The sequence below is a fragment of the Oryctolagus cuniculus genome, chromosome 6, assembly GCF_051225735.1.
Source record: "Oryctolagus cuniculus isolate XC-2025 breed Fujian yellow rabbit chromosome 6, ASM5122573v1, whole genome shotgun sequence".
Classification (NCBI taxonomy): domain Eukaryota; kingdom Metazoa; phylum Chordata; class Mammalia; order Lagomorpha; family Leporidae; genus Oryctolagus; species Oryctolagus cuniculus.
In genome coordinates, this window is record NC_142872.1 from 148,842,323 (window position 1) to 148,855,646 (window position 13,324).

General features: G+C 41.6%; 1 long non-coding RNA gene across 1 annotated transcript in view; it reads right to left on the reverse strand.

Moving 5' to 3' along the window:
• The window catches only part of LOC138849975 (uncharacterized), a 76,848-nt gene that overhangs the window by 31,202 nt on the left and 32,322 nt on the right, over positions 1–13,324 (reverse strand). Inside the window, exon 3 of the long non-coding RNA XR_011389314.2 lies at positions 12,101–12,263. This is a non-coding gene — a long non-coding RNA (uncharacterized LOC138849975). The remainder of the gene's footprint in view (positions 1–12,100; positions 12,264–13,324) is intronic.

Consider the following 13,324-nt stretch of genomic DNA (forward strand, 5'->3'; position numbering starts at 1 on the left):
GGCAGGTAGATCCCGAGTTGCCTCTTAGAGGGACTGCCCAGAAGAGACTCCTAACCAAGAGTAACTGCAGTAAACATTGTGTAAGTAGAAAATATGTGTACTCACATAGTGGATGTGTGTGTGCGTGGGTGGGTGTGTGAGAGAAATCACTGATTATCCTGATATATACCTACTAATATCCCTGGCTGAAATTTGATTCCTAAGTGTGTTCTTTCCACATTGGAAGGACCTCTCTCATCCCATACATATGGCTTTGCTTACAACAAATGTATCAGTCTAAATTTCATACGAACACCAAAACTGTGGTCAAATTTAATTTAGCTAATTTGTATATTGACCAATTGGTTCAGTTTATGTAATCAAACAATCATGTTGGTTCATGACTGAAGTGTAACTTTTTATCCTTGAAGGGTCCAACTACACTGATGGGAAGTCTATTGAAGTTAAATCTAGGTATTCATCTGTTTAACATTAAGTTATTGTAGAAAGTCTATGCAGGGTATACTTCCCAGGTGTGATGGTAATAGTAATTATTCTCTCTGTTTACAAGACAATACCCAAAACACCTTTACATAGTGTAATGGTAAATTTTATGTGTCACCTTGGCTGAGCTGTGGGATACCCAGGTATCTGACTAAACATTGTTTCTGGATATGTCTGTGAAAGAGTTTCTGGAATAGATTAGCATCTGAATTCATGGTGTCAGTAAAGCAGATTGGCCCTTTAAAGTCCTTTAAGAGCCTGAGTGCAAGAAAAAGGCAGAGGAAGGTTGGCCTCATTCTCAGACCCACTGCTTGACCTGGAGCATCTATGTCCTGCCCTTGGTGCTCCTGCTTGTCAGTCATTCAGACCCAGCAGGAATCCGCACCTCAAGTATTTGAACTACATCACCAGCTCCTCTAGTCTTCTAGATTGCAGACAGTAGATCATGGGACTTTTTGACCTCCATAATCATGTGAGCCAATACCTCATAACACATGTCCTTATAGATATCCTATTTCTGGTTCTAAGGAAAACCCTGGCTAATTCATGGAGTACTCAAGGCCCTTTACATTCTGATCCCAATGTGCCTTTCCAATATTATTCCTCAAAATTACATTATATTCCCTGTGTTCCAGTCAAAATTAAATCTTCTTATTTAATTATGCTTAATACAATTATCATTGTTGTGTAGCATTTAAGAGCCTAAATCTTTATTCCAGGCATATCAATAATTCCCAAACTAATATTATAGGAAAACATTCAGCAAATAGTAGTTCTGGGTAGAACAGCTCTTTCCTACTCATATGAATTTGCTTGCTTAACAGAATTAAATAAATGTCAATGTGACTTTAAAGAAAGGACCTCCTCAGAGCCCTCAATATGCTAATATTGAATTAAAATTGCTGGCATTTTCCCACATTTATTTGCTTATGGGGCTCTTATTCCCAGAGTGCGTGTTTACATCTACATAGCACAGCTAGATTTCTCAGCTGCTTCCCAAGAAACCCCAGGCCATCTTCAAGCTTTCCTCATGCTGTTGCTTTCATACTGAATGCTCCTCCACTCTCTCAACCTTAGTATCCATCAGTTCAAACTTCCTCATCTCTACCTCTCCCATACAGCTTTCCTCGGACTCCCCCTCCCAAGCCTACCCCAACCTCCTTGCTCTGCTTCTCACTGCTCCCACATTAGTGTTACCCTTTATTCCATCTTGCTTAAATCTACCATCCATGCACAATCTATATCCTTCAGTAAACAGTAAGATCTTTGAAAGCAAAAACTAAACATTTGTTCTTTGTAGATGCCCCCCTAAAAACATTATGGCACCACATATGCTCCACACTATTTCTACTGGAATGATCTACACCTCAAAGCATAAATCAATGAAATGGAGCTTCTAACGTTCTGATACATATGGTCTGAGTTTTCCATGTTAGGGGTGACCCTAAAATATCTTGCAATATCCACTAAGTCTTGGTATTTCATGTCAAGGCCAACTTTCCCTGAGCAATCACTGGCAAGTACTCTACAAAATATAGATTTTAAAAAAGTCATTGCCTCATTACTTCTACTTAATACATTTCTGGATAAGGAGTAATTTCATGAGTCACAAACTTCTTTCCTAGGGCACCAGTAGCCACCTTGCAAAATGTACTAATGAATAACTGTCATGGGAAGCAGCAACAGAGGAAAGATCAAGTTCTGACCCATGCTGAGTTGTTGGAACAGTGGTGCTTCTTGCAAGCCAGGTTAGCATTATGAGGAATGTTTGCTCTGGCCCTGACCACCAGAGCTTCAAAAAGAGGAGCTCACATTTCCTCTGCCCTTCAATCAGTGTATTGGTTTAACAAGCATTCTAATTCAATAACCCATTTAAGATTTACTGAGCAATATAATCACCCAAGCTTGCCAGTTGCCTTTAAGAAAAGCAATTCAACAAAAACAGTGCACAAACAGGTATGCAAAAGCCACCTATGGGAAGATGCATTGTGGCACACCAGGGGTTAAGGAGGTCACTGCTTAGGATGCCCGCATCCCATATCCCCACATCAGAATGCCAGTTTCAGTCCCAGCTGCTGCTAATGTACATGAGAAAGCATCAGATGATGGCCTGGGTATTTGAGTCTCTTCCAGCCACAGATGGAATACCGGGCTCTTGGTTAAGACCTGGTACAGCTCTAGTTGTTGAGGTTATTAGGAGGGTAAATTAGCGGATGGAAAATCTCTGTCTCTCCCTCTCTCACTGTCACTCTACTTTTCAAATAAATAAATCTTTTCAAATAAAAAAGGCCCCTGTGACAGAGGGTACTGCTTATCTATAATATCCATGACTCATTAGAAACAAGATCCCAATTTTATTTGAGGCAGAAACCCATCCAGATAAAATACTGAATTTCTCATCTCCTACAGATTAGACAAGGCCACAAAACTAATTTGGCCAGAGATGCCTAGCAGGCTGTGGAAGCTTCCAGCAGCATTGCTTAAAGGAGCTGACTCAGGCAGAAAGGTCAATCTTTTTTGCTTTGTCTCTCATCTTCTCTACTGCTACCTGAGATGTTGTTGTAACAGCTGGAACTCCAACAACCACCCTGGACCATAAGGTGCTCTTGACATGGATGCCTTGGAAGTGAAAAATAGGAGAACAGCTCCTTAATGATTCTGAAAGATCATTCCCTGTACCAGCCCCATAGTGCCTCTGCTTATCTCCTTTGATATTGTAAGGTAAATCTCTGAAATAAATTAATACTTTCTGGTTCTCTTACAAAGAGTCTGTCCTAGTCTTGCACAGCAACCATAGCAATACACCACAGAGTTGGGACATAAACCATGCAAATTTGTTTTCTTAGAGTTCTGTAGGTAGAAGCCCAAGACCAGGGTACTGCCATAGTCAAGTTCTGACAAGGGCTCTCTGCCTGGCCACCTTCACACTGTATCTTCACATAACAGACAGAAAAAGATCTCTCTTTTCAGCCATCAACATTATAGAAGTAGGACCCTGTTTTTTTTTTTTTTAATTAATGGTTTTTTTTATTGGGAAAAACAAAGACTAGCATTTACAATTTAGGAAGGACATAAATCATGGTTTCTTGAGCAGCTATGTTTATGTTTGTGCTGGAGTCCACAGCTACAGCCTACTCTGCCAGCTCCAAGTCATGGTTCAGAAGGTTTTAAAAGCAAAGAGTCCTCCAAACCCCATTAGTTTGGATGGTACGAATGCCATCCTACTAGTTAAAGCAATCATTTTAAATCCATAACTGATCATAACGATAGGAATAGGTGTCAAGGGATCAAATAAATAAGATCAAGTATCTGCTAATAATAATAGATAGAATTAAAAAGGAGAGAATGATTCAACATGGGAAGCAGGCCATACAGCAGACTCATAGAATGACAAATGCCCTAAACAGCACTCTGGCCTCAGAATCAGCCCTTAAGGCATTTGGATCTGGCTAAAAAGCCCATGAGAGTATTTCAGGCATGGAAAGCCAAGACACTGTGGCAAAAAATGGCCTACATGAAAGATCTCCATGAGTGAGAACTCAGTGGAAAGAAGGGGCCATCAAAGAAGGAGGTACCTTTCTCTGAAGGGAGAAGAGAACTTCCACTTTGCTTATGGTCCTGTCTAAATACTGACAGGTTTGTGGACTCAAAAGGCTTCCATCACTATGGCAGCTCATGACAAGAGTCTCAGGTAATCACTGATGTCATAAATAAGAGTGTTAATTGTTAAATCAACAACAGGAGTCACTGTGCCCTTGTTCCCCATGTAAGACCTCTGTCCTTAATGAGTTGTACTCTGAGAGTTAATGGTAAAACTTGTCTTCAAACAGTACTTCATATTTTGTTTGCCTGTATGATTGCAAACTGTTGAAATCTCTACTTAGTATAGAGTTGGTCTTCTGTATATAAAGATAATTAAAAATGAATCTTAATGAAGAATGGGATGGGAAAGGGAGTAGGAGGTGGGAGAGTGGGTATGGGGGGAAGAACCGCTATATTCCAAAAGGTATGCCTATGAAATTTATATTTATTAAATAAAAGCTTTCTAAAAAAACAGCAGAGAGTTCAAATATGCTCCCTTGGGAAAGGTTTCTTATTAAAATTTGCATGGATGGTGACAGCCTGGCACCCTCTGCACTCTAGTACACAAGGCAGACGCTAAACCAACACAGTTGAGTGTGCCACCGGGCTGCGTGGCTGTCACCGTGGGCAGGAGCACACAGAGGGAGAGGAGACCATCATGCTAGCAGGCCTACCTCTCAACAGCTCATCCCTCACCCATTTCATTGTGTGTAGTCCTGAGATAAAACAATATTAAAGGCATTTGTTTTCAGTAAACCAGGTATGACAATTTATCCTAACAAATTGAACTAGAACCCATCTGAGTGAGTTTTTAATTTATTGGGTTTTTTTATTTTTTTGGTTTTAATATAAACGCCTGACTGTGCTCCATCATCAGGCCCACACGGCATGTTATTGATCATCAGCAATGGAACCTGAAGGGGTCCACGAAGTACTTTCCTATCATTAAGGTAGTACAAGTATGTATAGTGTGAAATGAATGTGTAGCTTGATCTTTAAGGACAGGACCACCAACCAACACATGCAGAATTTGTGTGACTTAGGATCTTGGGCTCCTTCCGCCACTGGCATGTCACACTTTTCACGTCATCTTTTCACGTCATTCTTGTTCACACTACCTTCAAGCTAATCCACCTAACCCCAATTTCAGAGCTTCTATTTTTCTACTTTGGAAAGAACACCCCAAAAGCAGTTGAACTATAAAGAACACAGAAGCCTTAGATAGATGAGAAATGTCATTTCAGTGAATCTTCAGAATCTACCAGCTAATCTTCGATTTTCAGTTTCCCAGTGATATGTCCTAGAGGTGCACTGGCTGCCCAGCACAACACCTAACACAGATACTTGCTATAGGAAAGTACACACTCTACTCGGGGGACAGGGGGCTCAGAACCACTCAGTGCAATTTGGGGTCAATTTTAATTGACTATTAAAAATTGCCTGGATGACTCATGTTGAAACCTATTTCTGAGACATTATTCAGTTCAAATAGAAAAAAAAGGAAGGAGATGGATAAACAATGTCTTCATGGGAACATTAATAATTGAGAATGGGGAGGTTGAATGTTGTTATCACACAGCTTGATGACCCAGGTACATAGAATGGCGCAATTTCTAATGCAGAGAAATCCAAAGTAGTGTACAAGACTTGTCTATCTCAAGGAAAGATCTAGACCAGGGACAACCGCATTTTAACCTCAGAGTATAATTCCATTCCTGTCTCCTCTGTCTTCTCCCTTCACTTCCAAACACTCACAGACTTACACAATTGTATGCACACACACACATATACATACACACACAAACAACAACCCTACGAAGCTAGGTCAAATAAAGGTTAGGAAAACCTTAAAGAGCAAACAATTTACATGATGGTTGTATGGAGGAGGAGGTATGTGTATACACAGGACAAGGGTGGTCCTACCAGCTTTGTTTTCGTTTTGAGCTTATTAGAGGAAGATCATTTTAGAACCAAAATGATTTTATTGCACTTGAGAGAAATGGAGTCTGGGGCAGAACAGGAGAGCAAGATCAGACTTTGGGATCTAAGAGACACCTAAATGCTGAACAGTAGGGTCAGGGCTGTCACTCACAAACAGCACCAATACCTGAGGCTGGCACAAGGGCCCAGACAGTAAATCTGGGAAAAGCATAGAAACCTCTTGGGGCAGGGGGGATGAGAATTTCTCCCCAAGATCAGGATTTTTTTTTCAAGGCAAGGGGAGTGAGGAGCACAAGACTCTGCCTTTTACAGTTCTCACCTTGAGGAAGTGACCTTTGACACTAGACCCTTCTCAATATCATGGTCCAACTTCACCTACCCACCAGTCATTTCCAGTGGGAAAATGAAGTCTAGAGGGGTGATGTATCTTGCCCATGGATATACAGACACCTCATAGCAAAACCATTGCAGGACTTGTTGAACACGTTTAGATGCTGGTCTTTTAAGAACCTTTTAAATAGCAGAGTGAAATCTGCATCTTTTCCCTGGAATCCTCCACCCACTACTTATAGAGTCACCAACCAGCATCTGAAGACTGGTACAGAGTCTCCAATGGGTCAGTATGTCATACAGGATTGCATTTGGCTATACAAAACAGAGAAGCTAAAAATAAGGTGCATATTGCTCACAGATGTAAAAAATAAAAAAGTCAACAGTAGGTAGTCTAAGGATGGCATAGAAGCAACACCAAGTTGTCTGGGACTCTTGCTAGCATGTTGCGATATCATGACATCATTATGGAGTGCAATTCTGGAACTCAAGCTTCAAGATGCTTTGCCAGAGCTCAAGCCTGCACATTTGACAGTATAGGGGAGGGGAAGAAAGAAGAGAGGTATGCCTTTTCCCTCTAAGGACATTTCTTGACTTTATTCACAACCTTTATTTCATTAGTCAAAATCTGAAGTCAATTGCAAAGGAGAGTTGAGACATTCCATTAAAAATCTGCCATCTCCTTAAGGATGAAAGGATGGCAGCATAGTGGTATAACAGGTAGAGTCACCGCCTGCAACACCAGCATCCCATATGGGCCCCGTTTCAAGTCCTGGCTGCTTTACCTCCAATCCAGCCTCTCTCTCTCTCTCTCTCTCTCTCTCTCTCTCTCTCTCTCTCTATATATATATATATATATATATATATATATATATATCTGTAAACTCGATCTTTCAAATAAATTAATAAATGAAAGAAAGAAAAAGATGAAAGGAAGGAAGGAAGGAAGGAAGGAAGGAAGGAAGGAAGGAAGGAAGGAAGACCGGTGCTGCTCCATTACCTGCTGCCTACTGCTATAGTGCCAGCTTCCCATGTGGGCACCAGTTCAAGTCCCGGCTGCTCCACTTCCAATCCAGCTCCCTGCTATAGCCTGGGAAGGTGATGGAGGATGGCCCAAGTCCTTAGGCCTCTGCACCCACATGGGAGACCTGGAGGAGGCTCCTGGCTCTGGATTTGGATCGGTGCAGCTCTGGCCATTGCAGCCAATTGAGGAGTGAACCAGTGGATGGAAGACCTCTCTACCTTTCATTCTTTCTCTGTGCTACTCTGACATTCAAATAAGTAAATAAATCTTTAAAGAAGAAGAAGAGGAAGAGGAAGAGGAAGAGGAAGAGGAAGAAGAAAGAAAGAAAGAAAGAAAGAAAGAAAGAAAGAAAGAAAGAAAGAAAGAAAGAAAGAAAGAAAGAAAGAAAGAAAAACTGGAGAGAAAAGATGGGTTTATGCCACACCCAAAGCCATTTCCAAGTGAAGAGGATTGGATAAAGGAAATCAAATGAGGGGGCCAGCAGCTGGTTAACACCCTGGTCTGAGCACCAGCATCCCATATGGGTGCCTTGCGACCCGGCTGCTCCACTTCTAACCCAGCTCTCTGCTGTGGCCTGGGAAGGCACTGGAATATGGCCCAAGTCCTTGGACCTCTACACCCATGTGGGAGACCTGGAAGAGGCTTCTGGCTCCTGGCTTCAGATTGGCACACCTACAACCATTGCGGCCAATTGAGGAGTGAATGGGTGGATGGAAGACCTCTCTCTCCCTCTCTCTCTCTCTCTCTCTCGCTCTCGCTCTCGCTCTCTCTGCCTCTCATCTCTCTGTGTAACTCTGACTTTCAAATAAATAAATAAATCTTTAAAAAGAAAAGGAAATCAAATGAATAAATCAAAGCATACTCATGCCTTACTGGCTTGAGCAAGAATACGGGAAAGAGTTCTGCATGGAGGAAATCTCATGGGCAATGGCCTAGAGGAGGGAAATATTAAAAGCTAATGTAGGGGCAGGTATTGTGGCACAGTGAGCTAAGCCGCTTCTTGGGATGCCTGTATCCCCTATCAGTGCCAGTTTGAGTCCCAGCTGCTCCACTTCTGACCCAGCTTCCTGTTAATAAGCCTGTGAATGCAGTCAGTGATGACTCAAGTACTTGGGTTACTGCTACCCATGTGGACGGCCTAATTGGAGTTCCCAGCTCCTGACTTGAGCCTGGCCCAGCCTTAGCTGCTGTGGGTATTTGGGGAGTAGATGGAATATCTCTCTCCCCTGAACCTTCTCTATTTCTTGGTGACTCAGCACTTCAAATAAATAAATAAGTTTTTTAAAAAACATAAAAGCTAATGTACTAGGTGAAACAGTTCCTGAGACAATGGTGATGGAAAATAACCTGAGGAATTGAGTATAGAAGAAAGTGGGAGATGAATTATCCAGATCTAAGTATCCACATTTCAGTTTCAATAATCCATTCAACCTGCATTTCTTGAGTACCTACTGTAAGATAAAAACTATGCCTGAAGTGACACCCTGACAACAGGGACTCCATTTTGAGCACCCAAGACTCCATCTTGAGAAAGCACCCTCTACCATGAGAGTATGGTTTGACACTAACTATGGTCTAAAACTCAGACAGTAACAGTACACTGCATTCCACTTGGCAGAACATAGAAATCTCCTAACATGATTTCTCAAGCTTAAAACAGATAGATTATACCTGGATTAATGTTAAGATTGTAATTTGTCTATATCCCACATATGATTTAGGTCAGTACCTGGATTAATGTCAAGACTGTAATTGGTATTGTTAAGATTGCAATGGATATTAGATCTCCATATGTTTTATGTCAGCTTGACCCTAGTAATCATGTATTACCTCTCCACTCCTTGTGGTTTTTGCCTTTATAAACCCTGTTGCATTGACCTTCAGGGTCAAGAGTTCTTTAGGGCATGAGCCTGTGCTGAACCACCAGCAATAAAGGACTGTCAAATTTTATCAGTGTGTGGTCCTCCTCTGTTTACACTCTCTCAGGCACAGCATGCCTACTTGAGTAAGAAGAGGGCACTAAACTCATAATCTTACATTCCAGAAGAAATTAGATCTTTATAGTACAGAGTGGTGGTGACTAATCTAGATAAAGTTTCGTACTATGACAGCACCAAGAAGAGCCACCTACCGCAGATTTACAAGGTCAAGGAAAACAAAGGCCACCTGGAGGAAATGCTCTAAAAGCCGTGTTGAGCAGGGTTTAAGAAAGGGGCTCTCTGTCTGCTTCCACAGGTTCAAATCCTGACTCCACCTCTTACTAGCTGTGTATCCAGGCAAGATATTTATTTCCCCTGTACTCCAGCCTCTTGACTTGGAAAATTGGGATGTAATGATTTTAGCGTCCACAGCACGAGCTACGATTGTTGAAAGAATTAAATGAGAGACTCTGTGTGAAGTCCTTAGCATGGCTTCTGGCACATAAATAAATCTCTATGGAAATGACCTATGAATAAATGATTATAACTAATGTTAAGCTGAGTTAAGAATAAGGAGGAGCTGGTGGTAAATGGGGAAGCACAATGATATCCAGACAGAAGGAAAACTTCAAAAGGCCTGAGTCACAGGTAATCAAAAGGAAGGGTCACAAAGTGGGGACTCCGAGAGGGAAGGCTGGGAAGGTGAGCTTGGCTGGATCATTCAGGGACTTGCAGGCTGGATGAAGGCATTCAGGCTTTCACGAAGAACAACTGGGAGCCCTCAGAGCTGGGAAATTGATGTGATCAGGCTTGCACCTAGAAAGATTGCTCTAACTTCCACGGTGAGTAGATTGATGGGGAAGGCCAGCTCTCAATCAGGAGGCAGTCTTGGAAATCCCAGTGACAAGTGATTGCAGCTTGAACAAAAGTACTAGCAATGAAGATGGAAGAAAGCAAATATTTAGGAAATAAATCTATAGGACCTGCTCATGCTTTTATCCAACTTGACACATGCCCTGGGTATAGCTTCTTGAACAACTGAAATCCTGCACAAAGCTTGGAACATGTTCCAGCACCACTGCCACTAGTCCTTCTCATCAGAGAGGACCAAACTGTCACATAGTAACTGAACAAGTCAGTAAAGAGCACGTATAATTTCTAGCTTGTAGAAGTAGATAATAACCAAATCACATAAAAATGATTCAGAGATTGAGAAATGCACTGCCAAGAACTAAGCCAAAAACAAATCTGAAGATAAAGCACTCTATAATAACGCCTCCCTATCCCTGGCCCATTGCCCATTTCAGCCACTCCAGGATCCAGCTGAACAACAGGGTTGTGTAGGTGAGATGCTCTTCAGTAGCTATCTTAACTCATTTTCTGTGGCTAATACCGCAGTACCAGAAACGGGGTAAGTTATCAAGAAAAGAAGCTTTCTTTGGCCCAACGTGAAGCGGCTGCATCTGGCGGTGACCTTGCAGGCAGGGTCCCAAACTAGCACAGGGAATCACTTGACAAGCAGAGAGTGCACATGTGTGTATGTGTATCTTTGTCTCTCTCTTCTTATAAAGCCACTAGGACTCATGCATGGGGAATCCACTTTGTGACCTTAACTAACCCTAACCACCTCCCAAAGGCTTTGCCTCTACACCCTACAGTCAAGTTAAGTCTGCACTCTCTTAATACCTTACAGCAGATGTTAAATGGCAACATGAGTTTCAGAGGAGACAAACTATATCCAAACCATTGCAATAACCCAATAATTTATCCTCCAACCAAGACATTTATAAGAATAAGAGTGGCTTTTATTAATAACTATGTTAGGACAATAGGCAGAAAACTAGATCTCTTCCAACCAAACCAAGTCATAGAATCACTCACCTCTCTCTCTCTCTCTCTCTTACACACACACACACACACACACACACACACACACATACACATGCTTTTTTCCTAACAAAAGCCTTTGATTTCCTTCTGAGGATTCAGCTATCCCCAGTGGTAGGTAGTCTTACTGGAACCATCAATGCAAGTGCCAGGTAGTAAGCCCATGTTTCAAGGTACAGGCTGAACCTGAGGCTTTGAACTTGATAAGAAATTTTACAGAAACATAAATCACCATAAAGACACATTCATTCCAGAGGTATCTCCCAACGAGACCATGGAAATATTTCTGATTCCTAGATCCCTGGCCTCATTATTGAACCTAGTTCTCCAGTTCTTCCCTTCAATTCTATAAGCTATTCAATGCAATACAGTCTTCTTCTGTTATTAAAAATGCTAACTGGGACCAGCATTGTGGCATAGCACATAAAGCCATCGTCTGCAATGCTAGCATCCCATATAGGCACCAGTTCGAGACCTGGCTGCTCCACTTCCAATTCAGCTCCCTGCTAATGTGTCTGGGAAAATAGTGGAAGATGGCCCAAGTAATTGGGCCCCAACACCCACATGGAAGATTCGGAAGCTGCTTCTGAATCATGGCTTGGGCTTACCCCAGCCCCAGACATTGTGGCCATTTGGGGAGTAAACTAGCGGATGGAAGATTCTCTATGTGTGCATCTCTCTCTTTCTGTCTCTTCCTCTCTCTTTGTAACACTGACTTTCATATAAATAAACAAATCATTTCTAAAAAATCCTAATTTATGGAATTACCACAAGCTCTAAAACACACAATTTGACCCTAAATTTTATCTCTGATATTCAATAGTCTTGTGTCCTTGGCCTTAGTATTATCATCTGTAAAAAATAATATAATATATCCCTTATAAAATGGTTTTAGAAATAAGGGATAATGTATGCCAACTACCTGACTCAGTACCTGATTCAGGAGAAAGCCATAAACCAACGTTAATTTCCTTCCAACTTGTGATCCTTCCAGTTACTATTGTGTAGATACAGTTTTGATATTTCAAACCATTATTGGTATGACTGGAATTCTTGGAAGATGAATCACAATGTCCAATGGATACACAGTTGTGCTCCTGAAAAAGTATAAGGAAAAAAATAGACGAGTAGATGAATGGAACATACTATGCATAATGTCCTTATCAGTAAGCATAGTTGAGGTTATGCTACAATAATAAACCCCAAAATCTCAGTGTCTTTCAGCAACAGAGGGTTCTTTCTTGCTCATGATACACTTCCATTATAAGTTAGCCTCGCCCAGTGTATCCATCAAGGAAACAGAACAAAAAAAACAGAGCCCATAAAATACACACACATAGAGAAGTCTATTTTAAGGAACTGGCTCACCAAAATCAGTGTGGCAGGCCAGCAGTCTAGAAATTAACAGAGAAGTCAAGGTCATAATCCTGAGTCTGAAATTTACAGGGTAGCAGGCTGGACACTAAGATGGGGTTTCTATGCTGTGCTCTTAGAAATAACTCCTCCCTCTTTGGGAAACCTCGGTCTTTGCTTTTAAGACCTTCCCCTGATTGGATGAGACCCACCTTCATCCTAGAGGATAACCTGCTTTACTCAAAGTCCACTGATGTAAATGTTAATCTCATCCAAAAATCCCATAATGTCAAAGTCCAGATTGGTGTTTAACCAAACAACTAGGCACCCTAAGCTTGGCCAAGTTTAAACAAAAATTAACCAAGCTCAGCACTTATCTCAAATATTGGCCATCATTGTACAGCCAAAGAGAGAGCGTGGAAAGCACACTGGCTCTGGACCTTTCCTTCCATAACTGATGCATCCCACTGTCTCTCCTATTTAATTGACCACAGCAAGTCAATGGCCACACCTAACTTTAGTGGAGTCCTACAATTCTATCATGGACCAAGAACAGAACCAAAATATTAATGAACACCCTTAAGGAATGCTATGCTGTCATAATCTCATCTTCACTATAAAGAATAGCATTGCCTTTTATTTCTCCCTCTCTGACTGTGTTGATAAAGCTTTCTGTTCTCATGGTCCACAGAGAGCCCCTTGAAGGAAGACAGGACAAAAGGCAGATACTGATAGAAGTGCCTCTCATTAGACCTCTTAGCACAGAGCGCTCAGCTTTTGAGGGTCTGATCAGGAGGCTGTAAAT